We start from the raw sequence: 26,284 nt of genomic DNA, 5'->3' as shown, positions 1-26,284 counted from the left end.
CTGATCACTGCTGCAGTAGTCTATGCTATATGGATATATTACCATGGCTTAAAATAACTGGGAGGTTAAAAGGGAAGGGTCCAGGAGCCCCTGGAGAATAGTTCCAACAAAGCCTGTATTAGACCTGGAGAAAGAAACAAAGGTTATGTACTCAGTATAATGATGCATCTGTGTTGTCTGTTTTTGACCTTCCTCAACCATTGGGGTTTCAGATCAGACTTCAGCCACTTCTCAGACTTTAGATCCATGCTCCCCTCCAGACCCCATATTACCTCAGATTAAGTTTACCCCCTTAATCTCTGGATGTAGTAAATAAGATATGCATATAGAAATAGACCTGCAAACAGTAACACTCTAGAAACTGGAATGAAAAAGTATCTGGAGCTTTAATTAGGAACAAGACCAACAGGGCATACCTTCAGGTCATACTGGGAAACCATACATGTATCTTCCGCAAATGGAAGGGAGAATGGAGGGAGGGAGGTTGAGGAAGGATGAAAACAGAAAGACAAGAAACAAGGATCATTATAGTAAGTACGTAACTTTTGTATCAGATGGTGCCTTTTTTGACCATTGGGACAACATTACCAGCTAGTAAAAACCTAGGGTGGTCTTCATGGAAACATATTTCAGAGTATGGCAGAAAGAAATGCTGCCCTGGTCCCTAGAAAAAATCTCCACCTTGTAATGAGCACTGAAGGTATGGGCATTGGACCAAGTGACAGCCGCACAAATGTCATCTACAGAGGTTCTTAACAAGAAAGTATGAGAAATAGAATCAATGAGCCACTGAGCTAAAGTGACTTTAGAAACAGATAGTCCCAATTTAGCCTTTGAAAGGGAAATAACTGATCAGATTTCCTGAAATGTTTTGTTCTATGGAGATTATCTAGGAACATCCAACAAATGAGCATATACTCCCCTTTATTAGATAATTTTGGAAATAAAGCTGACAGATTAATGGACTAGTTAAGAGCAGATTCTGATTCTGTATATTTTTCCTCACTGCAAAATCTGTGAGTTGAAAATGTTCTATTACTTCGACTGAGTGGACCACACATTCTCTGTACTCATTTCCTTGCTGTAGACACCATCTCTAGTCTTAATTATTTATTATGCATGCCTGATCACTGGATCACAATGCAAATTAGAAAATGTATCAGATTTCTAGCAAACCCATGTACTTCCATTACTCTGAACTAGTACAGTCTTGAATTTATTTGCAAGAGTGCAGATCCCCTCCAGAGAGGGGCTGCACATCTCCATTCACAAAATAGACTAACACAGAAGTTATGCTGCCTCACTGTAAAACAACTTGATTTTGTTCGCAACAGTTTCTCTCTCTCTCCCTATGAAGATTCCTTTATCCACGTATTTGAGGTGACATTTGTTCTGTGAAAGGACAGGTCATCAAATGAAAATAAAATGAATGCATGAGTGGATATTGGGGTGATGTGGAAAGTCTCACTAGAGGCCTCCCAGCAGAAATTTACTGGGGGTCCCCACATCAACATGTGTTCTGCCTTAAGAGCCAAACAACAGCATTAACACTGCATGGAGCCTGGGGTTTTTTTTTTTTTGTTTTTTTTTTCTGGTCCACGCTGCTCTAACTACTAAGGATGCAAGGAATGCATGCTGCCATGAGCATGTGTCATTGGCCATCTTCCCTCATCCATCCCTTCCTACCTGCTGGACTGCCAACTGCAGCTTTCTAGGTCTCTACTAGTAAGGCATGCAGGGAGCTAAAGGACAGAGAAGAAATTACACCACTGACTACAAGTGACTCAATTCGCAAATCACACACAACTGGCTCTAGTGCAATCAGGTCAATATTCATAGCCTGGAATGAAAGAGTCATACATGGGAACTCTCTGGGTCATTACTCAAACCCCCAGACTACCAGGGCTGTACTTAGAAGCTCTCCTTTGTACCAGACGTCCACCCATTGGAATGTAAATGTGCAAGTGTAACACATATATACAAAAATATGCCTGAAAACTACTTCTGATTCTTTCATCCACCCTGTGCAATAACACTATCAAAGTGTAAATCTACTCATTTTGATGGCCTCAGAAATTAAGATGTCCCAACTAGACTGACTGGATTACCTCTGGATTTCTGAAGCTGGAACCCACTTGTGATAAAATCTCCAATAACCTAAGTTTATGCCATTATATTGCCCAGACTCTAAAGAACTAATGAAACTGATGTACAACATTGCAAAAAATACTGAAAGCAGATGAAATGTCTCTCTAGTTACACTACATTTTAGTGCTGCACTTTATTGTAATCTCTCAGCAAAGCATTTTCTCAGTTTATAAACACTCAGAGATTCATCACTGAGAAGATTCAGTACATGTACAATTTGAATATCCAACCAAATGACATTCTTCCCTGTACTGAGTATGGTTCAAGTGAAGGGGTTAGCTCGCTTGACATGCAAACCTATGAAAGACTGCACATTGAAACTCCAGTTTTGTGTCAACCTCCACTTCTTATTACTATGTGATACAAACTGTTGAATTAAAAATAACTATTAATACAAAAGGAAAAATATGTTCAGCATTCTGAATACTCTCATCTAAATTGTCTGTAATGTGAAATAAAACAAAAAAAAAAAAACTACTGTACCTGCCATTCATTTGAATAGTACATTTATAAAGTCCAGAACTGCAATGTTTTTAGGAGCAAATTGTGGGACTCACAAATTTTATTTATTTTTATTTTACATTTGTTAACCGGGAAAGTCTGACTGGACAGAAGTCCTTTTCAGCAGAAGCCCGGGGAGAAAAGCTCTGGTTACATCACATGTGACTAATTCATTAAATAAGAATTACATACATTTACATAAGTAACAAAATTAAGATTGTTCAGTGAGCTGTACATCAGCAGAGATATATTTACATAAGAATAAAGCATAAATGATTAAGTTAAAGTTATTACGTGAGCTGTACATCAGTAGAAATATCCAGAATGATATGATATTATATAGTTAATTATCATTATTTGGAGAAGGGAGAGGAGAGTTGGAAGAGCGGTGAAGCTAGAGAAATGAGACCAACAAGAATAAGAGAAATCTAATGAATGAAAATGAGGGAGGAGATTTAACTAAGAGATTTATCTAGGGGTGAGCCAGAGTAAGATAGAGTAGAATTAGCCTGGGGTGTCACAATGGAAAACCCGGTTAGTCTGTAGGTCTGTTTTTAGAGATTTCTTGAACTGAGATAAGGATGTTGCAGCTGTTATGTTAGTGGGCAGAGAGTTCCATTTTGTAGCGATATAGTTAGAATAGAGGGAGGCCCCTGCAGAGTTATTTGACTTAGTGACCTGAAGAAGCGGTTTGTTGTTGGAACGTAGAACTCTAGTATTGGTATGATGGTGTATTAGGTTTTGTAATGCAGGGTTATTTTTGGGGTGATACAGTATCTTATAGGTTAGTATGAGCTGGTTATAGAGAAGGAGACTGGGAAGTTCAAGCCAGTTTAGTTTCAGGGCTTCGCAATGGTGAGTTTTGTAGGGGCTGTTGTTGACGAATGACGTAAGTGCAGTTGTGGTGCTGTGGTAGGGTCTGAAGCCATGCTGGGTGTTTGTGAGAAGGTTCTGAGTGTTGAAATAGTCCATGAGTTGTGAGTGTACACATTTTTCTAATATCTTGGACAGAGGTGAGAGTACTGCTATGGGGTGATAGTTTAACTCTTTAGAGTTAACCCCCTTTGTGGAGAGGTATAATGTATGCAAATTTCCAGATTTCAGGAATGACATTTTTGGATAAAGAACGGTTGATAAGAATGGATACAGGATAGGCAAGGGCATCAGCAGCTATTTTCAGGAATTCTGCCGGCAATTTGTCAGCAGCGAAGGTGGTAGGTTTTAGTTTTTTCAGTAGTTTCTTAATCTGTACAGACAGGTAGGAATGTTACGCTTTTGAAATTGTTCTGATACATGGATGGCTGGTTCTGGAGTGGGCAGTTTTGTGCATTAGCAAGAGCAAGAAGGGATTCGGTGAAGAATTTGTTAAAGGATGTGGCAACACTGAGGGAGCTATCAGTTATGGTAAGAGTGGGAGTTCCAGATTTTCCCGGATGGAGAAGGTTAATGGCTGTCCAGAATGTTTTGGGGGTTATTTTGGTATTTGGTTTGTATATTATGGTAGTAGTTAATTTTATCTAATCTAATACATTTTTTTTGATCTATTACAGAGTTCAAGATATAATTGCTTGTCTTTATGAGAACTGGTTTTGCACCAGTGGACCCAAACATTATCTCTGGATTTTAGAAGAGACCTAGTCTCTTTACTCATACAGGGGGCATGGTTGGATTTTACCCTGATGGTTCTGGGGGGAAATTAACATGCAGTGTCCTTTTACAGTATTCAAGCTTGGAGACATATCGGCATATATTTTATAATATAGAATGCACATACACTATATATATATATATATATATATATATATATATATATAGAGAGAGAGAGAGAGAGAGCACGCAATCAGTGAGTGGGGGGTGCAAATGCCTTTTTTCCCAGGCTTCAAACTTATAAAAAAAAACTGTAATTTAATTTATAAAGCCAAATTAAATCCTATTCCTGATACTGATAAATTACAGCATGAGCTGATATGCTGATCCCTATAATCCTCCTCAGAGTGGTGATCAGTGGGAGACAAACTAACATAAATTCAGTAATATCAGCAGGTTAATTTTTCTCCTGTTAGTCTCATGGAGTGATCCATATGTACATATGTCTATGGCATGAGGATGGCAAGAGTTTTCCACATTCTTTCACTGCCAGCAGGCAAAAGAGAAGTAACTAAAGCTCTGAAATATACAGAGCATCCCCTCGTATATCTAAATCCAGCAGTCGATCAGGGAAGTAAAGGACTACACTGGGCACCACCTGGACTGCAGTGCAAAACTGGTTCTTAGGCAGGGGTATGTATTTAGAGGTACTGGTGACTAATCATGGAGTTAACTGCAACATCTCAGCTGCACATGACAGCTCCCCAAGGTACTCCTTTCTCAGGTGTCCATTGTGACTTTGGACATAAATCATAGTATGGGCACAATGTCTTCACTAGAAGTGAAAGGTCTCCAAGGTTACTGTTAAAAGTAAACTGTAACTCAGCTGATCATTTGACTGTTCTAGGGTCTAGGAGTTCATTTAGAATATTTTCCAGTGGCTTGTTCCCTGTCAAGGATACAGTCAATAACTATGTTCCCAATTACATTGTGCACCAGAATGTTAGTGGACAACAACAAGTATTACCCTCCAAAGGATTCCAGCAATGTAGATATTCATTTTCTTTTATTTGCAGCTAGTGCTAATGATCACACTTTGGTGCATTCAGTTTAGCTTCTCCTTTATTATATCTGTTACTCTAACAATCCTTATGTAGATACCAATGTTATCTATGTAAAACAGTGCTTTTGTCTCCAAAGCATATGCTTAACGTAATTCAACTAAATGTATTTCTCTAAGCCACTTGTCTTTGTGAAGGCAGCGCTATAAGCAAACTGAGCAGAAAAGATCATCCTTCCCTGTTCCACCAATAGTCTCTTGGATACCCTGGGAGGTACTTAGGTTGCCCAAGCAAGCTGTGAGAAAAGCTCCTCCAATATGTGTCATCAGCAAGCTCTATGGCCACCTCCTAGGGGCACTGCATCTTTATATCCTCAATGGGACTTTGCCATGAGGCATTACAAGGTGCTCAAATCAACAAAGACTCCATGCAAAATGAAGCAACAGTGAATGTACTCGAATTCCTTCCAGACAACCAAACTCCTCACTCCTTCATGAGACAGCCATTCTGCAAAGAAACCTAATTTCTGCCATTTGCATCTGCAAGATCTTCCTTTCAGTTACTACCCAAAGCTCATGAATGTAGGTGACAATGAAGACAGAGTGACTGAAAAATCACTTCTTCTGAGGACTGTTTTTTATTCACCATCATAGTCTGATGTAATACAGGCAGCTACTGCTGCTAGGAAAACAAGCTGCTTGTCAGTCTCCTGAACCTGTCTACTTACTTTCATTTACAAACAAGGACCCAAGACAATTAGACTCTCGCCTGCAGGAGGGCAATCCATTATTTTACAGGACAAAGAACCATAACACTCAGACTTCGAATTGTTGATTCCCACTTCACACATAAGCAAATCTCTCCAGTGTATGCCAGAGATCAAACGTAAGATTAAGAGGGCATCATCACTGTATTGACAAACACAGATGCAGCCCTCATGTCCTGACACTGGCTACTCTCCAGGCCTTGGCTGTACCTTGTTATTCTACCTGTGACAGTGACAAACAGGAAGGAAGGACAAGACATACCCTTGTTAGAGTCCTTTGCCCAATCTTACTATATTTGACTTGAAACAGAGAATGCAGAAATAAATTTTACTTCTCAAATACGGGGTCTAAAAGGCATGCAACAGCAGACCTGGGGCCCTGCAGTACTGTAGCACTTCCCATAACAGATTCTGAAATATATGGTCAGATGCAGTCTCCAGGATCCACAAAATGTATGTAGACAGTTATGATCGCTCCACTACCTGTGTGCAAAGACAAAACTCATCCATTGTTCAATGAACAGGATGAAATCTGCACTAGTCTTCCTGAACCAGAGGTTTTACTTATGAAAGAAATATAACTTCTAGCAGCCTGACCTGGCCATTTCCCAGGGAGGCTATGAAATGTGATATCACTTAGTGGACGCACTGTGAGGTGTTTTGAAATGAGGCTTCATTACTCTCCAGTTTGCCAATCCAGAGGTACTGTACCAGCTTTCGACAACATGGAAAAGATACAATTAAAAAAAGTCCAAGTAAAGTAAATATTAATTAGTACTGAACTCAAAAAGATCCACATTTGTCTGCAGTGGTCACTGTGCCAACTACATACTTTGATGTATACCACTACAAAACAGTGTTCTGTTCCCACAACACTGTAAACTGCTTTCTGACCCAAACTAATTATTCTCCTACTAACTTCTCTGCAGCATTACTAAATCCAAAGTTACCCAGTTTCTATGAATAACAATAAACATTTATGTCTATGTCTTTCCAAAATCAAGATTCAAGTCACATCAACTGCACAACCGATCTACAGATATGCTTTATTTAATCTGTTTAGCTAATTTTTCAAGTTAGATGCCATCACAGTTGGGGCAATTTCAATAAACCAATTCCTTCTGTAAAATAGCAGAAATGCCTAAGCACTTCGTTTGATTCGTGTCTTTCTTTTACACTGTGAGCAGCCAATTTAATAAGCAAATCACTTGCTTGTTTGTGTCTTTCGGCTTTTCCCGGTTAGGGGTCGCCACAGCGGAACTCCGGTCTGCTAATGATTGGCAGTAGATTTTTACGTACCAAGTTGCCAGCTCTGATGCACAACCTTCAACGAAGGTATGCCCACTCACACGTCTCCACACAGAAGACGCTCTAGCTGAGAATCGAACCGAACAGCATCTTACTGTGAGGCGACAACGCTACCGCAGCACCACCACCGCAGTTAATAAGCAAATCACTAAACCACCTAAAACATTGTTACAAAATCTCACTGCTACTTTCCCCTACTGCCCACTATTCACTTGCCAAAAACTGAATATTCCCTCCCACTTCTTGTACTCCATTCTAGCATTAATACAGAAGAGTTACAAGTCGTGGAAATGCCATTTTGTACACCTAGCTGGCAGAAATAACCACCGCTGTGCTCTGTTAAAATGCTTCAAATGACTATCTATACACAGCAGTGCAGAAATGACACTGAACGCTATTGTTTAAAATTATAATTCTGTAATCTATTCTATGCATCACAGAGTTTTAAAACAACCTAGCCAAGACAATGGCATCTGAATGGTCAGGCCATACTTTCACACACCAATAGGGGAAACTGCTTTCTCTGGGTTAGACTCAACATCATAAGATCATCTTCCCACAGAGAAACTCTGAAGAGTTTCATCAAAAAGCTGAAAGTTCATAGTCTACATAAACACCTGCAACTGCTTTTAGGACAAAAAATAATTTGAATGGTCAACATAATAATACAACTTCTCCTTCTTTTGAAAATTAATTACCTCTATTAAAAATAATTAAAAATAATAAATAAAAATATTTATCATTAAAGGGTAGAGGACTGATCCAACAAGGATTCATTTCAGCCACAGCCTGTGAGTTACAGAATATAAAGAAGGTGCATTTGTTTTTAGGCAGCAGAGATTAAGAAATGCTCAGGGTAACTTTTCAAGATGGCTGCACACTGATTAACAGTTCAACTTTAGCTTTCCCACTGTGAAAAAAGAAACTGGAAAAACATGGGCTTGGAACTCACTTTTAGTAAATTCAGTTATTGGCTAGTAAATCGATTGCCTGGATGCCAGTGAAGAAGAAACAAAGATCATGAAAGAAATAAGTAGAAAAGGTGGAGAAAATATTGACAGAAGAATCCTGCAAAAAGCAGTTCAAGTTCCAGCTTTGGTGCAAGACCTGGCTACCAGTAATCTAGAGAAAAATCTAAGTAAAATCCAATCAGAGACAATTAAAATAAAGGAAACACTGGAGTATATCAACTGAAATAACAAAAGGCTGGGAAAAATGGAAATATCTTTATTCGGATGAGCTGATAAAACTCCATAAATCAGAGGTCAAAATGAAAAAAAAAGGCTGGCTGAGAATGACACTGTTCAAGAACAGATGTCTCAAAAAAAATAGAATTAGAGTACAAAGCATGTAGGGAAAATCTGAGATTTTCTGCAGTACCACAGAAACTAAAAGGAACAGGCTGTAGATTTTATGAAGGCACAAATATAACTGGACTGGTATTTTATATCAGGAACTGTTAATTGTATGGACACATCATATGTATTTCTCTATATGTAGTCATGAAAAAGCAGCCAGCACCTGTACTAGTACAGATACAAACCTGCCAGCAGAAAGAGTTGATCCTGATAAAATTGTGGCAACAGGGAAAAGTATTAAAGTTAGAGACAGCAGAGTATTTGTTTAAAATGATTATTCACTGCACACCAGGTAAAGAGAAACAAATTTATTCTGGCAAGCAGGAAATGTCAAGAGGCAGGGGTGACATTCAAGCTACTGTACACAAGCCGTCTTCAGAATAATTTTGTCTGGAGGATCAAAGTCATTTTTAATGCAAAACAGGCAAAGGAGGAAATATAAGTTTGTCCAACAAAAAGAGAGCCATCAAGAAGAAGGGGTTTCAGGTAATAAAGCACACAGAGAGACCTTCTTTGCCAGTGAGTGAAACCTTTTCCACTGGTTCAAAGGAAAATGCTTGAGAAACTGAAAAAAAGCACAGGAGTTAACTAGAAGAATCGGGAGTACCTTGGAATTGAACATGAATCTGGAGTTGGAAGATGGAGATGAACAGGAGGAAGACCAGCAACACAGAAATTAGTGCTTCTATGTGGGACAATTGTTCCTATTAGAAGAGCAAAACTTTATTATCTGAAGATGTACATAGTTGTGTGCGTTTGTATTCAAGGTTATGGGGTGTTCTGGGTTGTGTTTTTAGTTTGTGGGTTTTTATTAAAACAAAACACCCTATAAATGTGACACAGGTACCAATGTTAAGAAAAAATGTATAAATAATTAAGCTGCAAGACATTAGTATGTACGTGTATCACAAACATTAGAATTAGACATTTTAAAAAGCTGCAATATATAATAGAAGGGAATAATGACCTATAATAGGAAAACTTTCCATATTATCTTAAAATGTGAATGGTCTCACAGGTATAAACAAAAAAGAAAGAATATTTAATTACACTAAGAAATGTAGAGTGCAAAAAAGCCATGCTACAGGAGACACATTTTGAAAGAATTGAGCATGTAAACTTGATAAAGAAGGGATTTCAGGATGGATTTTCAGTAGAATATCAGGGACAAAGGAAAAAAAGATTACTGCTAGTGGAGCTCCAATAGTGACAGCAGAGGGAAAAAAGTAATAATATCAGACTTGTGGTAGTAAGGGGCTACTGTCAAGGGATAAAGATTATGCTAACATGTATTTATATTTCACTTGAAACTGCTATTATAGAGCTTATAAACTGAGAGAAGTAATCAACTTTCAGTAGGGAATATTACTTACAGGTAGGGACTGGAATTTGATTTGCAAAAATAATGAAGTATCTGGGGAGCCTAGAAGGGAAAACATAACTAGAGAGGGTAGATTTCTGAGCACAACTATGAAAATATTTGGTATGGAAGGTATGAATTCAGTAATAGGAACTCAGATAATTTACATATTATTCCTCAAGGTACAATAACTGGGCTAAACTACACAGAAATTGTATTTCACAGAAACATGCATTTAATTGAGAACCATCTGGCACACACCTGAGTATTTCAGATCCTGCACCAATAATTGCCATGAAAGAAATGCAGAGTAATGAAGAAAAGATGAGACACTGGAGCTTCCCCACTTACCAGTTAGAGAGAGGAATTTAAGGAAGGAGTAGTGTAACTTATTTGGGAGTTATTAAGGACGATAGAAAGTACTACAGAAGTTGTGGAAAGCAATTAATAAAGAGTTGGAAGGATTTTATCTGGGAGGAGAAGAGGGCAAGATTCAAGTAAGAAAAGCTGATCCTTCCAATAGGAAGTACAGTTGTGTAAAATCTTACTATAACAGTAAGGGTTCTCCTAGTTGTCCTTTCCACTGTTGCAGTATTCATTACCTCTGGGATCTCCTGCCAAGGATAGCCAAACATCTAGCCAGTATACCAAAGCCTTTGCTACCTAAGAGCATTGTACATCAGACATATATTCCCCACACAAGAGCAAGTCATAAAGGTGACATACAAACACTCCCAATCAGAATGAAAGTGCCCCAGGGAGACAGGACCCCCAGTGGAAAGGAGAACATGTACATCCAGAAAAAGGAAGGAGAAAGAGAGCCACTTCTAGGCCAGAAAGAAAATACCACCCAAGGAAAAGGAGAGAAAGTGCAGGGGAGTAGAAGGGAGGGAGTGAATACTGAAACGATGAAAAGGACATGCATTATTATGGTAAGATTTACACAACTGTAATAGGTCCTTCTTTTCACTGTTGCAGTATTCATCACATGTGGGAACTACTGAGAAGGCAGGGAGGCAGAAGGCAAGGAGATGCCCTCCACAAACCCATGAAAGATTGGCTTGGCAAAACCTGCCCTGGCTCTGAAAATAGCATTGAATTTGTAATGTTTAGGCACTGTGTGAACCAAAGAATAAGTAGCAGCTTCAAGGATGGAGTTGGTGTCCAAACCCTAAAGCCCCTGAGGAAGCCACTGTTCTAGTTGAATGAGCCCTAACAGAAGCAGACAACTGTTTGCCATGAAATGAACAAAAAAATGGTCATGGAAATCCAGGAGAAGGTTTGCTTTGAAATTGCCAAAGCAATGTCCTAGTATGAAAAGAAAGGCCTTTGCTTTGTCTAAATAATATCTGAGCTTTCTATGAAAGTCCAAGGTATGAAGAACCTTTTCACTAGCAGACTACGGAGAAAGGAGAAAGGATGGATGGACAGACTGATTAATGGACAGCTGAGTAAACACCTTGGGCATAAAAGAAGGATTTGTATGGAAAGACACAGTCTCTATGCGAAAATATGGATGGGACCACCATCAAGGCCTGGTGTTCAGACACCCTTCTGGTGGAGATTAAAGCAACCAATAAAACAGTCTTCCAGGGTGCCATGTTGCAAAAATGGTAGGCTCGAAAGGAGCCTGAGTCAGCCTTTCAAGGACAAAATTAAGATCCAAAGAAGGGGGAATGGGCTTTTTTGTGGGTCAGATATGAAGGATGCCTTTTAGAAGTTGCTTGTCCTAAAGTCTAGAGGCCAGAAGAGGATCCAGTGACAGACAGGCAGAGATTGCTGACAAGTGAGCTTTCAATGAACAATATGCCAAGCCAGCATGTAGAAGTTCACAGGTAGAAAAGAACTAAGGGTACCCCCCACACACTGAAAAGGGGTCCTTGTGATGTGCAAGACACCAGAAAGAAAATCTCTTCCACTTGGACATATATGATATCCTGGTATTTGGTTTCCTGGCTTCCTGTAGGACCCTAAACAAGTCATCAGAAAACTGGTGTCTGAAAGGAATCAAAACCCTTTCACCCAAAGTTTCAGGTGAACAGTGGAAAGATGAGGATGAATGAGACATCCTTTGTACTGTATGAGGAAGCTCCACTTAGTGAGGTAACTTGTGATGATTATCCCTGGCCAGGTGGAATAAGAGGGGGAAACCACTGCTGTCTGGGCCAAAAGGGAGTACCCATCATGATTTGTGGAGTCTCTCTCTCAATCTTGTGAAGGATCTTGGGAAGGGGAGGAAAAGCATAAAGGAATATTCCCTTCCAAGAGAAACATCCACTTTCCAAGCCAAAGGATTTGGGACTCTGGAACAGAACTAAGGAAGTTTGTTCAGAGGAAGGCAGACAGATCCACTTGAAGAATACACCACCGATGAGCTATAACAAGAAACACATCTCTGTGACGCATCCATTCATGAGGCGGTGTCCTGGACCTGCTGAGATAATCTGCCACAAGATTGTGCTCTGAAGGCATGTAGACTGCATGTAGGGTCACCTGCAGAATGATGGCTATTTCCGATGCCTGAAGGGCTAGTGTGCAAAGAAGACAAGACCTCGTACTCCTGTAACATCCGTGCACTGGCCCAGCAATCAAGGACCCTCAATCCTCACCACTAACACCAGTGAGGGGCACCCATATAGGGAAAGGATAATGAATACATGCACAATAAAGTACAATTTCCCTTAAAAGCAAACAGAGAGATCAGTTAGTCTGGGACTGGTTTCTCCCTTTCTCTCCAGGTACCCAATAAGACTCCCCACTGGCACAGGTATAGGGTCCAGATCTCAGCCTAGTGGGCAAGCTAAAACCTCCAGCACCCTCTCTGTCCAACCAGTACTTAATGTCCCTGCCCAAGTAGCTGACACACACACACAAACACACACACACAAACAAAACACACACAAACAAAACAAACAAAACACACACAAACAAAACAAACAAAACACACACAAACAAAACAAACAAAACACACACAAACAAAACACACACAAACAAAACACACAAACACTTTGAGATAAGAGTTTATACAACCACACAGACACTCCTGGGGAAGGCCCTCCTGAAAGGGTGTCCAATTATACTGTGCAATATTATTATCCAAATGGTAAGAGCAACCAAACAGTCAAGACTTATTTGGAGTGACTTGGTACAATATCACTATATATTCGAGCATGTCGAAGGGTCAGTTGCTAGCGTCCTCTCATGTTCAGCTGGTGAATCTGGGCATCTTGAGGCAATGTTACAATTGCCTCATGTACACAGACAACCCACTCCTTCTCCCACAAATCACAAATACATGCGAGAGATGCAACTATATAGCCAAACTGGAGGCTGAGCTCTCTCAACTCAGGACTGGCAAGACCAGACAGGAGGAGAAGGAAACCATGCACACCACAGACCCAGTTTCACATAGAATTATCACAACTGCAAAACAAACACATAAACACACAAAGACATACTCGGAGGCACTGATCAAAAATCTACCAAAACTACAGAGGCCTCCAAAGCAGACACCCAAGCAACTGCCACCTCAAGACATAAGACATGCAACACATAGTTCTCAAAGTCAGTGCGCTAAACAGTCACAGCCCTTAAGGCCAAACACAATGCCAGACACACTTGTTATAGGTGACTCCATAGTCAGACACACTGACGTCCCACTCACCAGACTGAACAAGGAAAAGATCACAGTAAGCTGCCTGTCAGGCGCTAGAATCCGCCACATAACACAAGCACTCAGGTCACTCCACAGCAAGTACAAGTATGACTCAGTCATTGTCCATGCCGGTGTGAACGACCTGAGACGTACCTCCCCAGACTACATGAAAAGAGACAGAGGAGCTCTCAGATTATGTAGCCCAGGCCGGTATGACCCTGACCCTGAGCAGTATCCTACCCTCACCAAGAATGATGCCACAATACAGAGACAAATGATCAGCTTTAATAATTGCTTAATTACTGGTGTCATTCTAAGGGGATCCAATGTCTGTCTGCCTGGGATGACATGCTTGACAAGCCACGCTGCTTCGCAAGGGACGGCTTGCACCTGTCACCCCTGGGCTTCCGGATATTGGCAAAGGCTCTTGCCACCCCCATAGTGCCTTTTTTAGGCAAGGCTCAAATGATAAACCTACCGCCCTAGAAAACAAAAATGGAGAAAAACTAAGGGTAATACTGCTCAATGCCAGAAGTCTAAACCTCAAGATGCACGCCGAAGCCCTCCTCAGTATGGAGAACATCGATGTCTGTGCTGTGACTGAAACCTGGTTCAAGGCTCCTGAGAGCACCCCAGCACTATCAGGTTATACCTCATATCATGCGTTCCGGCCCCAAAATCCGGACCAAACCACAAAAGGAGGGGGGTATCCATATTCATAAAGGATACCCACACCTCCAGGTTAGTGGCAACGCACGAAGCATCGGAGACCATCCAGGTGCAATTAACCATAGGTAAAACTGCCCTACAGTTTGTAACATGCTACAGACCACCTTCTCAAACCCAGGAAACCCACACAGCCTTCCTGAAGACACTGGAGAGTATGAATGTCTCTCCAAACACCATCATATTGGGTGACTTCAACTACCCAAACATAGACTAGGAACATTACTCAAGCCCCAACACCCTAGCCCAAAGGTTCCTTGAGTTCATAAACTCAAATGCTATGGAACAACTAGTCACCATTCCCACAAGAGGAGAAAATATACTAGACCTGATCATCACAAACATGGGGACAAAATGCTCCACACCGGAAGTATATCCCTCATTGGTGAGATCAGACCATAAATTAATCTCACTGGAGATCCACATCCTGCCCCCACCCCCAGCAAAAGAGACCACAGTGAAGAACTTCTCAAAAGCAAACTTCACACTTCTTAAGACTGGAGTGGTATCCTTCAAGGCCCCCGAGCCAGTGGAAACCACAACCCACGCTGCTGAAACCCTTACAAATGCCTTCTACGAGCACCTCCAGGAATGTATGGATCAAGCAATCCCTAATAAAATCAAGACCCTTTCCACAAAAGGCAGGCCCAGTCTGGTGGACTCCAGCCATAAACAAACTCTACAACAAGATGAGAAAGCTACTACATGACAGAGCAAAATCCCTAAATGGGAAGGCATCTCTGATCAATACTAGCAAAAACTACGATCACTCATAAAATCATCCAAGGCCAACTTTGAGAGAAAAATCGCTAATGACACAAAAGACAATCATAAAGCCTTCTTTAGCTATGTTAGAAACCTGGGTGGAAACTCCCAGATATGCTCAGAATTAGTCCAAAATGATAAAAAATCACTGAACCCACAGACATTGCCAACATACTGGCAGACAGGTTCAGTGCAAATTTCTCCTCCCTCCCCCAAAAGGAGAAATATCTATCCCACCAGAGTCTAGCCTCCCAAACATCTCAGATGCCCAGGTGAGAGCTGCTCTCTCTAAAGCAAAAAACACAGCATCAATGGGACCGGACGGTGTCCCCGGCTGTGTGCTACATGAACTCAATGAGGAACTAAACCCACACATAAGGCTGCTGTTTAATCTTAGCCTTACTACTGGATACGTACCCAAAGAATGGCGTACGGCAACTGTGGTCCCACTCCACAAAGGCGGTGCTTCTACGGACCCTGGAAATTACCGCCCCATAAGCTTGATGAGCCTAGTCTGCAAAGCTATGGAGAGGATAATAATGGAACTCATAAATAAAGACATTGGGGACCTACAGACACTGGATCCTACCCAATTTGGCTTTGTCAAGGGCAGATCCTGCCTCTTGAACTTGGTCGACTTTTTCGAAACGGTCACTAAGGCCATTGATGAGGGTAAGGCAGTTCACACAGCCTACCTTGACCTAGCAAAGCGTTGACACAATACCCCACTCGGGCATCATAGAAAAGCTCACCAGCTTAGATGTAAACCCATATGTCACAAGATGGGTTGCAAACTGGCTCAAGGACAGACCACACAGGGTTAGAGTTGCTGGTGCCATGTCAGACTCTAAGCCGGTCACGAGCGGTGTCCCACAGGGCTCAGTCCTGGGCCCCCTCTTGTTCGGCATTTATTTTTCTGAAGTGCAGGCAAACATAGGGGGAATGTGGCTGGCAAAATTTGCAGATGACTGCAAACTGGGCACCATAATTGACACTCCATCAGACACAGACATCCTACAGAAAGGTCTCATAGAAATGGATAACTGGTGCCAGAGCCATGTCCTTAAGCTAAATGCCAAAAAATGTATAGTCATACCCTTTGTGAAAAACAAGGTAACCCCTAATTACCACATAGGTGGTAATCCATTAAACACGGAAGAAGTTATCAGGGACCTGGGGACCCAAGTTGACAGTATCCGCTCTTTTGACACTCAATTGCCAAAGTGGTTAGGAAGACCTTTTACATTGCCCAACTGATCATGAAGGGATTCACATCCAGATCAGGAGAGGTCATTGTACCCCTGTACTCTTCACTTATCAGACCAATGATTAAGTACAACGCCCCATTCGGAATGTACCTTACCCGACACCTGCAGCAGTTGGAAAGACCCCAAAAGTTCCTCACCAAAAGGATAAAGGGGCTCAAACATATGTCATACGATACCCGACTGAAGAAACTCCAGCTCTATTCAGTCGCATACCGTCTGCTCAGAGGTGATCTGTGCCTGACATACAAGGCCATGTCCAACCCGGAATTAATGGACATGCTCCACCTCAAAAAATCCAAATCCACCAGAACCACGAGAACAAGAGACTTAAACCTCAACACGGATATAAATAGGACGTGCTGGAGGGACAGATTCATCACCCAGAGACTCCCTACACTATGGAACAGAATCCCAGTCCATGTGAGGCAGAGCCCCTCACTGCCTCTGTTCAAGAGAAATCTTGACGAGTGGGTGGGAGATCGTAGGTTTACCCCGGGAATCATCTCTGTATCAGTGCTGGACAGAGGCACAGCAAAGTAATGGGTATAGTATTCTCATCCTAAGGGGTGGTGAAAGCCACACACACTCTGGCTAGGCTTATAAATGCCCTAGGGCAGATAGCCTAGTATGAACCTATGAACTAATACATGCAATGTACTCTTTGAGCTTAAATCATCTCTACATAAAATAGCCATAGTTGAAAGGTTTAAAAATACTTAATACATTAAAAAAAAACAAGACAATACTTCTTACTACACAGTGCCAGTCAAGAGTTCAGAGATCAGAGAGAAATACTTAAAATAATACAGTAGAAAAGTTCTGACATCACAGAACAACAAATTAGTTTAATCTTCCTATTTCCTAGCTATATCCAAGAAAAAACACAGTTCTGAAATCCTACTTGCATATACAACCAGGATTTACTAATCTTCTGTGCAGGACCAGCTTAGTCCTGCACGGAAGCGGCCATTTAGGAGCAGGACGTCAGTGCACCATGCATTTAAAATGCCCGAACTCCTAGTCTTACACGGAGCATGTAAGAGTGAAGAGCTCTCAGAATATACATGCCCCCGCAATGAAGAACAGCAGACAGGCCTAAGAAATGAGCGAGACCGCTCATAGTTGTCCACATATCCCCAGCAACATTCACCATCATGTACAACAGCAAGTAAATACAAATAAAATGAACAAACCCTTTTCTTTTTTTATTAAAAATCTGATTAAAGCTAACCATAGGTGTACAGGTGTGCCCATCACTTAGCTATGGTTAATGCAGCTTAAATGGCTGAAAAGGATAACAAGGAAGATATATGCAAATGAAGCAGTATAGCAATAGTGTAGTGGGCAGAGGATTCACCTTACGAGCAGGCATTCCCAGTTCGAGTCCCACTGCAGCACATTCCATTTCCCATGGCAAATGGCATTATGACCAATATTTTTGTTGCATAACCCACTAAATAACATATATTTGTGAACTGGAGTACTGCATTAAATGCACATGTGAGGTGTCAGTGTCATAATGTTGCAAAGTCCCCAGATAAGCGTATGTGCCCCATACAGTATATGTACACAGGAATCATGGATACAAACTCCACGTGGATACAGACTCCACTTGGGCCAGCAGAGTAATCCAGGCTGCAGAGAGCTGAATAAGCGACTTTTCTTGATACTAAGTATATTTTTTGTTGCTTTCCACATCTGAATACCTAGCAACTGTATTTCGCCTGCCTTTCTGTTACATTGAAGCTGTTTTTACTGCATTTAACTTAATATTGCACTTGGAATCCTTGTTTGTTACTATTTGACTGTATTTGTAGCAAATTCTTCTGTGTAAGCTGTAGTAGCTGATTCATAGCATTTATAAGTGTTTGCTGTACCTGTTTCTGCCTGTTTTGTGAAAAAAAAAGAAAAAATATCTCTTGTTTTTCCTGCTTTACTAGTTTAGTCCAGTTTCAGAGTTGCTGATTCCTGGGCTTTGGTTGTAGTTCCTGTGTACTGTTTCCTTGCCTTATTTGGGGAAGGGAAGCTACCTTGCTTACCAGTGGGAGTGGGAAGCATTGAGCTGCCTTTGTCCAGTTTTGTGAGGTTTCAGCCAGTAACTAGTAGTTTATTGGTCGTTTTGGGCCAGTTTCTAGCTTTTTCCAGCCCCTGGTATAAAACTTTCAGCTTGTACCTACTCAGCACAGACTCCACGTGGGCCAGCAGAGTAATCCAGGCTGCAGAGAGCTGAATAAGCGACTTTTCTTGATACTAAGTATATTTTTGTTGCTTTCCACATCTGAATACCTAGCAACTGTATTTCGCCTGCCTTTCTGTTACATTGAAGCTGTTTTTACTGCATTTAACTTAATATTGCACTTGGAATCCTTGTTTGTTACTATTTGACTGTATTTGTAGCAAATTCTTCTGTGTAAGCTGTAGTAGCTGATTCATAGCATTTATAAGTGTTTGCTGTACCTGTTTCTGCCTGTTTTGTGAAAAAAAGAAAAAAATATCTCTTGTTTTTCCTGCTTTACTAGTTTAGTCCAGTTTCAGAGTTGCTGATTCCTGGGCTTTGGTTGTAGTTCCTGTGTACTGTTTCCTTGCCTTATTTGGGGGAAGGGAAGCTACCTTGCTTACCAGTGGGAGTGGAAGCATTGAGCTGCCTTTTGTCCAGTTTTGTGAGGTTTCAGCCAGTAACTAGTAGTTTATTGGTCGTTTTGGGCCAGTTTCTAGCTTTTACCAGCCCCCTGGTATAAAACTTTCAGCTTGTACCTACTCAGCACAGACTCCACGTGGACCAGCAGAGTAATCCAGGCTGCAGAGAGCTGAATAAGTGACTTTTCTTGATACTAAGTATATTTTTTGTTGCTTTCCACATCTGAATACCTAGCAACTGTATTTCGCCTGCCTTTCTGTTACATTGAAGCTGTTTTACTGCATTTAACTTAATATTGCACTTGGAATCCTTGTTTGTTACTATTTGACTGTATTTGTAGCAAATTCTTCTGTGTAAGCTGTAGTAGCTGATTCATAGCATTTATAAGTGTTTGCTGTACCTGTTTCTGCCTGTTTTGTGAAAAAAAGAAAAAAAAAAAATATCTCTTGTTTTTCCTGCTTTACTAGTTTAGTCCAGTTTCAGAGTTGCTGATTCCTGGGCTTTGGTTGTAGTTCCTGTGTACTGTTTCCTTGCCTTATTTGGGGGAAGGGAAGCTACCTTGCTTTCCTGCTTTACTAGTTTAGTCCAGTTTCAGAGTTGCTGATTCCTGGGCTTTGGTTGTAGTTCCTGTGTACTGTTTCCTTGCCTTATTTGGGGAAGGGAAGCTACCTTGCTTACCAGTGGGAGTGGGAAGCATTGAGCTGCCTTTTGTCCAGTTTTGTGAGGTTTCAGCCAGTAACTAGTAGTTTATTGGTCGTTTTGGGCCAGTTTCTAGCTTTTTCCAGCCCCTGGTATAAAACTTTCAGCTTGTACCTACTCAGCACAGACTCCACGTGGGCCAGCAGAGTAATCCAGGCTGCAGAGAGCTGAATAAGCGACTTTTCTTGATACTAAGTATATTTTTTGTTGCTTTCCACATCTGAATACCTAGCAACTGTATTTTGCCTGCCTTTCTGTTACATTGAAGCTGTTTTTACTGCATTTAACTTAATATTGCACTTGGAATCCTTGTTTGTTACTATTTGACTGTATTTGTAGCAAATTCTTCTGTGTAAGCTGTAGTAGCTGATTCATAGCATTTATAAGTGTTTGCTGTACCTGTTTCTGCCTGTTTTGTGAAAAAAAAAAAAAAGAAAAAATATCTCTTGTTTTTCCTGCTTTACTAGTTTAGTCCAGTTTCAGAGTTGCTGATTCCTGGGCTTTGGTTGTAGTTCCTGTGTACTGTTTCCTTGCCTTATTTGGGGAAGGGAAGCTACCTTGCTTTCCTGCTTTACTAGTTTAGTCCAGTTTCAGAGTTGCTGATTCCTGGGCTTTGGTTGTAGTTCCTGTGTACTGTTTCCTTGCCTTATTTGGGGAAGGGAAGCTACCTTGCTTACCAGTGGGAGTGGGAAGCATTGAGCTGCCTTTGTCCAGTTTTGTGAGGTTTCAGCCAGTAACTAGTAGTTTATTGGTTGTTTTGGGCCAGTTTCTAGCTTTTTCCAGCCCCTGGTATAAAACGCTAAACGCTAGCCGATTTAGAGCGATTTAGCTGAGCTGCCACTGTTGCACACTAGGGCAGTGCCGGTTAAGCAGGTTTAAACTATTCGGCTACCTAAAGTCCACTCTTCAAATTTTCCCTTAAAACTACCTTCCTCGAACTATACTACTGATCAAATCAGCGTATCCTATAACTAAAGATCAACTCTACTTGACTCCAAGTAGACTATTCTCTATCTATTAAACCTAGCACTTGCTCCTACAGTACTTATTACCTTGATACGGCACTCTTGTCATAGATAGTACCCCAAAAGGCAACCCCCATTTCTCGGTCACCCACATCCCCGAATCTTTTTAAAGTTTTTCGTCTACCCTTCTAGCATGTCGAGGGATCAGTTGCTAGTGTCCTCTCCTGCTCAGCTGGTGAACCTGGGAATATTGAGGCAATGTTTCAATTGCCTCATGTACACAGACAACCCTTTCCTCCTCCCACAAAACACAAATACATGCGAGAGATGTAACTATACGGCCAAACTGGAGGCTGAGCTCTCTCGACATAGGACTGGCAAGACCAGTCAGGAGGAGAAGGTTACCACACACACTATAGACCCAGTCTCACATAGTACCATTACAACCTCAAATCATACACATAAACACACAAAGACATACTCGGAGGCTCTGATCAAAAATCTACCAAAACAGCAGAGGCCACCAAAGCAGACACCCAAACAACCACCACCTCAGAACACAACACCGCAACACATAGACCTCACAGTCAGAGTGTCAAACAGTCACAGCCCTTAAGGCCAAACACAATGCCAGACACACTAGTCATTGGTGACTCCATAGTCAGACACACTGATGTCCCGCTCACCAGACTGAGTAAGGAGAAGGTCACAATAAGCTGCCTGTCGGGCGCTAGAATCCGCCACATAACGCAAGCACTCAGGTCTCTCAACAGCAGGTACAAATATGACTCAGTCATTGTCCACGCTGGTGTAAACGACCTGAGACGCACTCCTTGGACTACATGAAAAGAGACATTGAGGAGCTCTCTGATTATGTAGCCCAGGCAGGTATGACCCTGACCTTGAGCAGTATCCTACCTTCACCAAGAATGATGCCACAATACAGAGATAAGATGATCAGCTTTAACAATTGGCTTAAACACTGGTGTCATTCAAAGGGGATCCAGTATCTGTCTGCCTGGGATGACATGCTGGACAAGCCACGCTGCTTCGCAAGGGACGGCTTGCACCTGTCACCCTGGGATTCGGATATTGGCAAAGGCTCTTGCCACCCCATAGTGCCTTTTTAGGCAAGGCTCAAATTCTAAACCTACCACCCTAGAACACAAAAAGGAAAAAACTAAGGGTAATGCTGCTCAATGCCAGAAGTCTAAATCTCAAAATGCACGCACTCGAGGCCCTTCTCAGTATGGAGAACATCGATGTCTGTGCTGTGACAGAAACCTGGTTCAAGGCTCCTGAGAGCACCCCAGCGCTATCAGGTTTTACCTCATATCATGCTCCGCCCCAAAATCCGGACAATACCAAGAAAGGAGGGGTATCCATATTCATCAAGGACACCCACACCTCAAGACTGGTGGCAATGCACGATGCATCGGAGACCATCCAGGTGCAATTAACCATAGGCAAGACTGCTCTGCAAATTGTAGCATGTTACAGGCCACCCTCACAAACTCAGGAAACTCACATGGCCTTCCTGAAAACACTAGAGGGGATAAATGTATCACCAAACACCATCATACTAGGTGACTTCAATTACCCTAATATAGACTGGGAACACTACTCAAGCCCAAACACCCTAGCCCAAAAGTTCCTGGAATTCATAAACTCAAATGCCATGGAACAACTAGTCACCATCCCCACAAGAGGAGATAACATACTTGATCTCATCATCACGAACATGGGAGCACAATGTTCAACACCGGAAGTATACCCCTCACTGGTGAGATCAGATCACAAACTAATCTCGCTGGAGGTCCTCATCCCACCCCCCCCTGAAATAAAAAAGACCACAGTAAAGAACTTCTCAAAAGCCGACTTCACACTTCTAAAGACTAGTGTGGTCTCCTTTCAGGCCCCCGAAATGGCGGAAAACAATACTCAAGCCGCTGAATCACTTACAAACGCCTTCTACCAGCACATGCAGGACTGCATGGATAAGGCAATCCCAAGCAAAACAAAGACTCTTTGTACCAAAGGCAAGCGTCCAGTCTGGTGGACCCCAGCCATAAACAAACTCTACAACAAAAGGAGGAAGCTACTACAAGATAGAGCAAAATCCTTAAAAGGTAAGACACCCTTGATCACTATAAGTAAAAACTAAGAGCTCTCATAAAATCATCCAAAGCAAATTTCGAGAGAAAAATAGCTAAAGACTCAAAAGACAATCATAAGGCCTTCTTTAGCTATGTTAGAAACCTAGGAGGAAACTCCCAGATATGCTCAGAACTAGTTCAAAATGATGTGAAGATTACTGATCCTACAGACATTGCCAACATACTGGCTGACAGGTTCAGTGCAAACTTCTCCCCCAAAAGGAGAGATATCTATACCAAATGAGTGCAGCCCCCAAACATCTCCAGCCCAAGTGAGAACTGCTCTCTCCAAAGCAAAAACACAGCATCCATGGGACCCGATGGTGTCCCCGGCTGTGTGCTCCACGAACTCAATGAGGAATTAAACCCACAGCTAGGACAGCTGTTTAATCAAAGTCTTACCTCTGGATACGTACCCAGGGAGTGGCGCACTGCAACTGTGGTCCCACTTCACAAAGGCGGTGCCTCCACAGACCCTGGAAATTACCGCCCATTAGCTTGACAAGCCTTATCTGCAAAGCCATGGAGAGGATCATAATGGACCTCATAAATAAAGACATAGGGAATTTGCAGACTTTGGATCCAACCCAGTTTGGCTTTGTCAAAGGCAGATCATGCCTTTTAAACTTGGTTGACTTTTTCAAACAGTCACCAAAGCCATTGATGAGGGAAAGGCAGTCCATACAGCCTACCTCGATCTGGCTAAGGCCTTCGATACAATACCCCACTCGGGTATCATTGAAAAACTCATCAGCTTAAATGTTAACCCATACATCACAAGATGGGTTGCAAACTGGCTGAGTGACAGAACCCACAGGGTCAGAGTTGCTGGCGCCATGTCAGACTCAAAGCCTGTCACAAGTGGTGTCCCACAGGGCTCAGTCCTGGGCCCACTCTTGTTTGGCATCTACTTTTCCAAGTACAAGCAAACACAGGAGGGTTATGGCTGACAAAGTTTGCAGATGACTGCAAACTGGGCCATAGTAGAAAACACATCTGACACAGATATCCTTCAGAAGGGTCTCACAGCAATGGATAACTGGTGCCAGAGCCACGGCCTCAAGTTAAATGCCAAAACATGCATAGTCATACCCTTCAGGAAAAACAAGGTTACCCCTAGCTACCAAATAGGTGGCAATCCACTGAGCACAGAAGAAGTTATCAGGGACCTGGGGACCCAGGTTGATAGTAGTCTGTCATTCGACACCCATGTAGCTAAAGTAGTTAGGAAGTCCTTCTACATTGCCCACCTTATCATGAAGGGATTCTCATCTAGATCAAGGGAGGTCATAGTCTCCCTTTACTCATCACTCATCAGACCAATGATTGAGTACAATGCCCCATTCGGAATGTATCTGACCCGACACTTGCAGCAGCTGGAGAGGCCACAAAAGTTCCTCACCAAAAGGATAAAGGGTCTCAAAATCTGTCCTATGCTGCCCGACTGAAAGAACTCCAGCTCTATTCAGTCGCTACCGCTTGCTCAGAGGTGACCTTTGCCTAACATACAAGGCCATGTCAAACCCAGATTTGATGAATATGCTTCACCTCAAAAATCTAGATCCATCAGAGCCACAAGGGCGGAGACTTAAACCTCGACACGGCTATTAATAGGACGTGCTGGAGGGATAGATTCATCACCCAAAGACTCCCTATGCTGTGGAACAAAATCCCGGTACATGTGAGGCAGAGCACCTCGCTGGCCTTGTTCAAGAGAAATCTTGACCAATGGATGGGAGATCGCAGATATACCCCAGGAATTACCTCAGTGTCACTGCTCGACAGAGGCACAGCAAAATAATGGGTATAGTTCCCCATACTAAAGGGGTGGCGTAAGCCACAAAACAATGGGCTAGGCTTATAAATGCCCTCGGGCAGATAGCCTAGTATGAACCTATGAACCTATGAACCTAAATGGAAGGTGAAATGTTTAATGAATGACAATTAAATACAGCTTTCAAATCCCGCACCTTCCCAAGAACCATGACATATAACTGTCCAAATCAGTGCAACTGTAAGTGGGAGTAAGCAAGAGTAAGCACCAATAAGCAGTAGTAACCAAATGTAGGTACTAGTAAGCAAGTTTAAGCATGTTTGTACAGGGGTAAGCCATGCGCACACAGGTTAAACAATTCTAAAGCTAACTCTGTAAGCTTATGTAACCAGAGGGTAGCATTGCTTACCCTCACGCAAACCTGCTTACAACTGCTCAAAAGTGCCTTAATCACTCTGTATCCAACAGCCCTTGTTCTGCCTAGCAACAAAATAAACAGCCTTGAAGGTCTTGAACCCAGGACCCTATACACTGTAGTCATAGTAATCAACCACCAAGCTATCACAGCAGTACAGAAGAATGAGTTATCACCAAACAAGTCCTCACTATAGTAAAATCAAACAATTTGTGAAAGGAATCAGTACACAGTCATATGTTCCATAACCCAATACATAACATATATATGTGAACTGGAGTACAGCAGTAAGACCAGAAGTGAGGTGCAATTGTAACAGAGTGTTGAAGTCCCCAATAAAACACAAGGATCCCATACAGTGTACATACACATGAATCATGGATACCAGGCAGATATACAAGATGTAATGAATAAAAAAGCAATGCAAAAAAGAAAGTATAATGCAAAGTCCAATGTAAGGAATGCTAAGCATTGTACAAGTCAGCTTAAGAGGTGTAAGCAATGTGTAGGCTAGCTAACTCAATGTAACATCATATATAATTTAACAAACGCTGAATGGTCTACTCTGGTAGCTCTCAACAATAACAAGAATCTTATTTTTAAACCCTCTGATAAGGGCAATAAACTTGTCATTATGGATGTAACCCAATATTTGGATATGTGCTACAGACACCTAAATGATAATATTTATCGGAAGGTCCCTTTTTCTGCATACATGTCAGCTATTAGTGAGCATTTGGACCTGACTGGAAAGGGTGTAAGACTGGGGTATACTTCCTCTGATGATGCTAAAAAGAAATTTGGTGTGGATGGTGCTGGCATTGCATGTTTTTATTGTTTACCCAAAATACACAAAAGTCTGTTGAACCCACCTGGACGCCCCATAGTATCGAAGACTAAATACTTTGCTCATAGTATTGGATGTTTGTTACACCAGCTGCTACTACCTAAAGTGATGTTGCTACCTGCATATATTAAAGATGTCTTTGATTTTTTGAAGAACAGTAATAATGTGGAAATTAATAGGAACATGTACTTTGTCACTATGGATGTGCAAAGTTTATATACGAATATTGCGCATACTTTTGGTATTGAAGCTGTCAGGTTTTTATGGGTGAATCTCCTGCCACAGAG

Source organism: Protopterus annectens, chromosome 6.part0 (assembly GCF_019279795.1).
Source record: "Protopterus annectens isolate FY-2018-M chromosome 6.part0, PAN1.0, whole genome shotgun sequence".
Classification (NCBI taxonomy): Eukaryota; Metazoa; Chordata; order Ceratodontiformes; family Protopteridae; genus Protopterus; species Protopterus annectens.
This window is presented reverse-complemented; position numbering follows the sequence as displayed.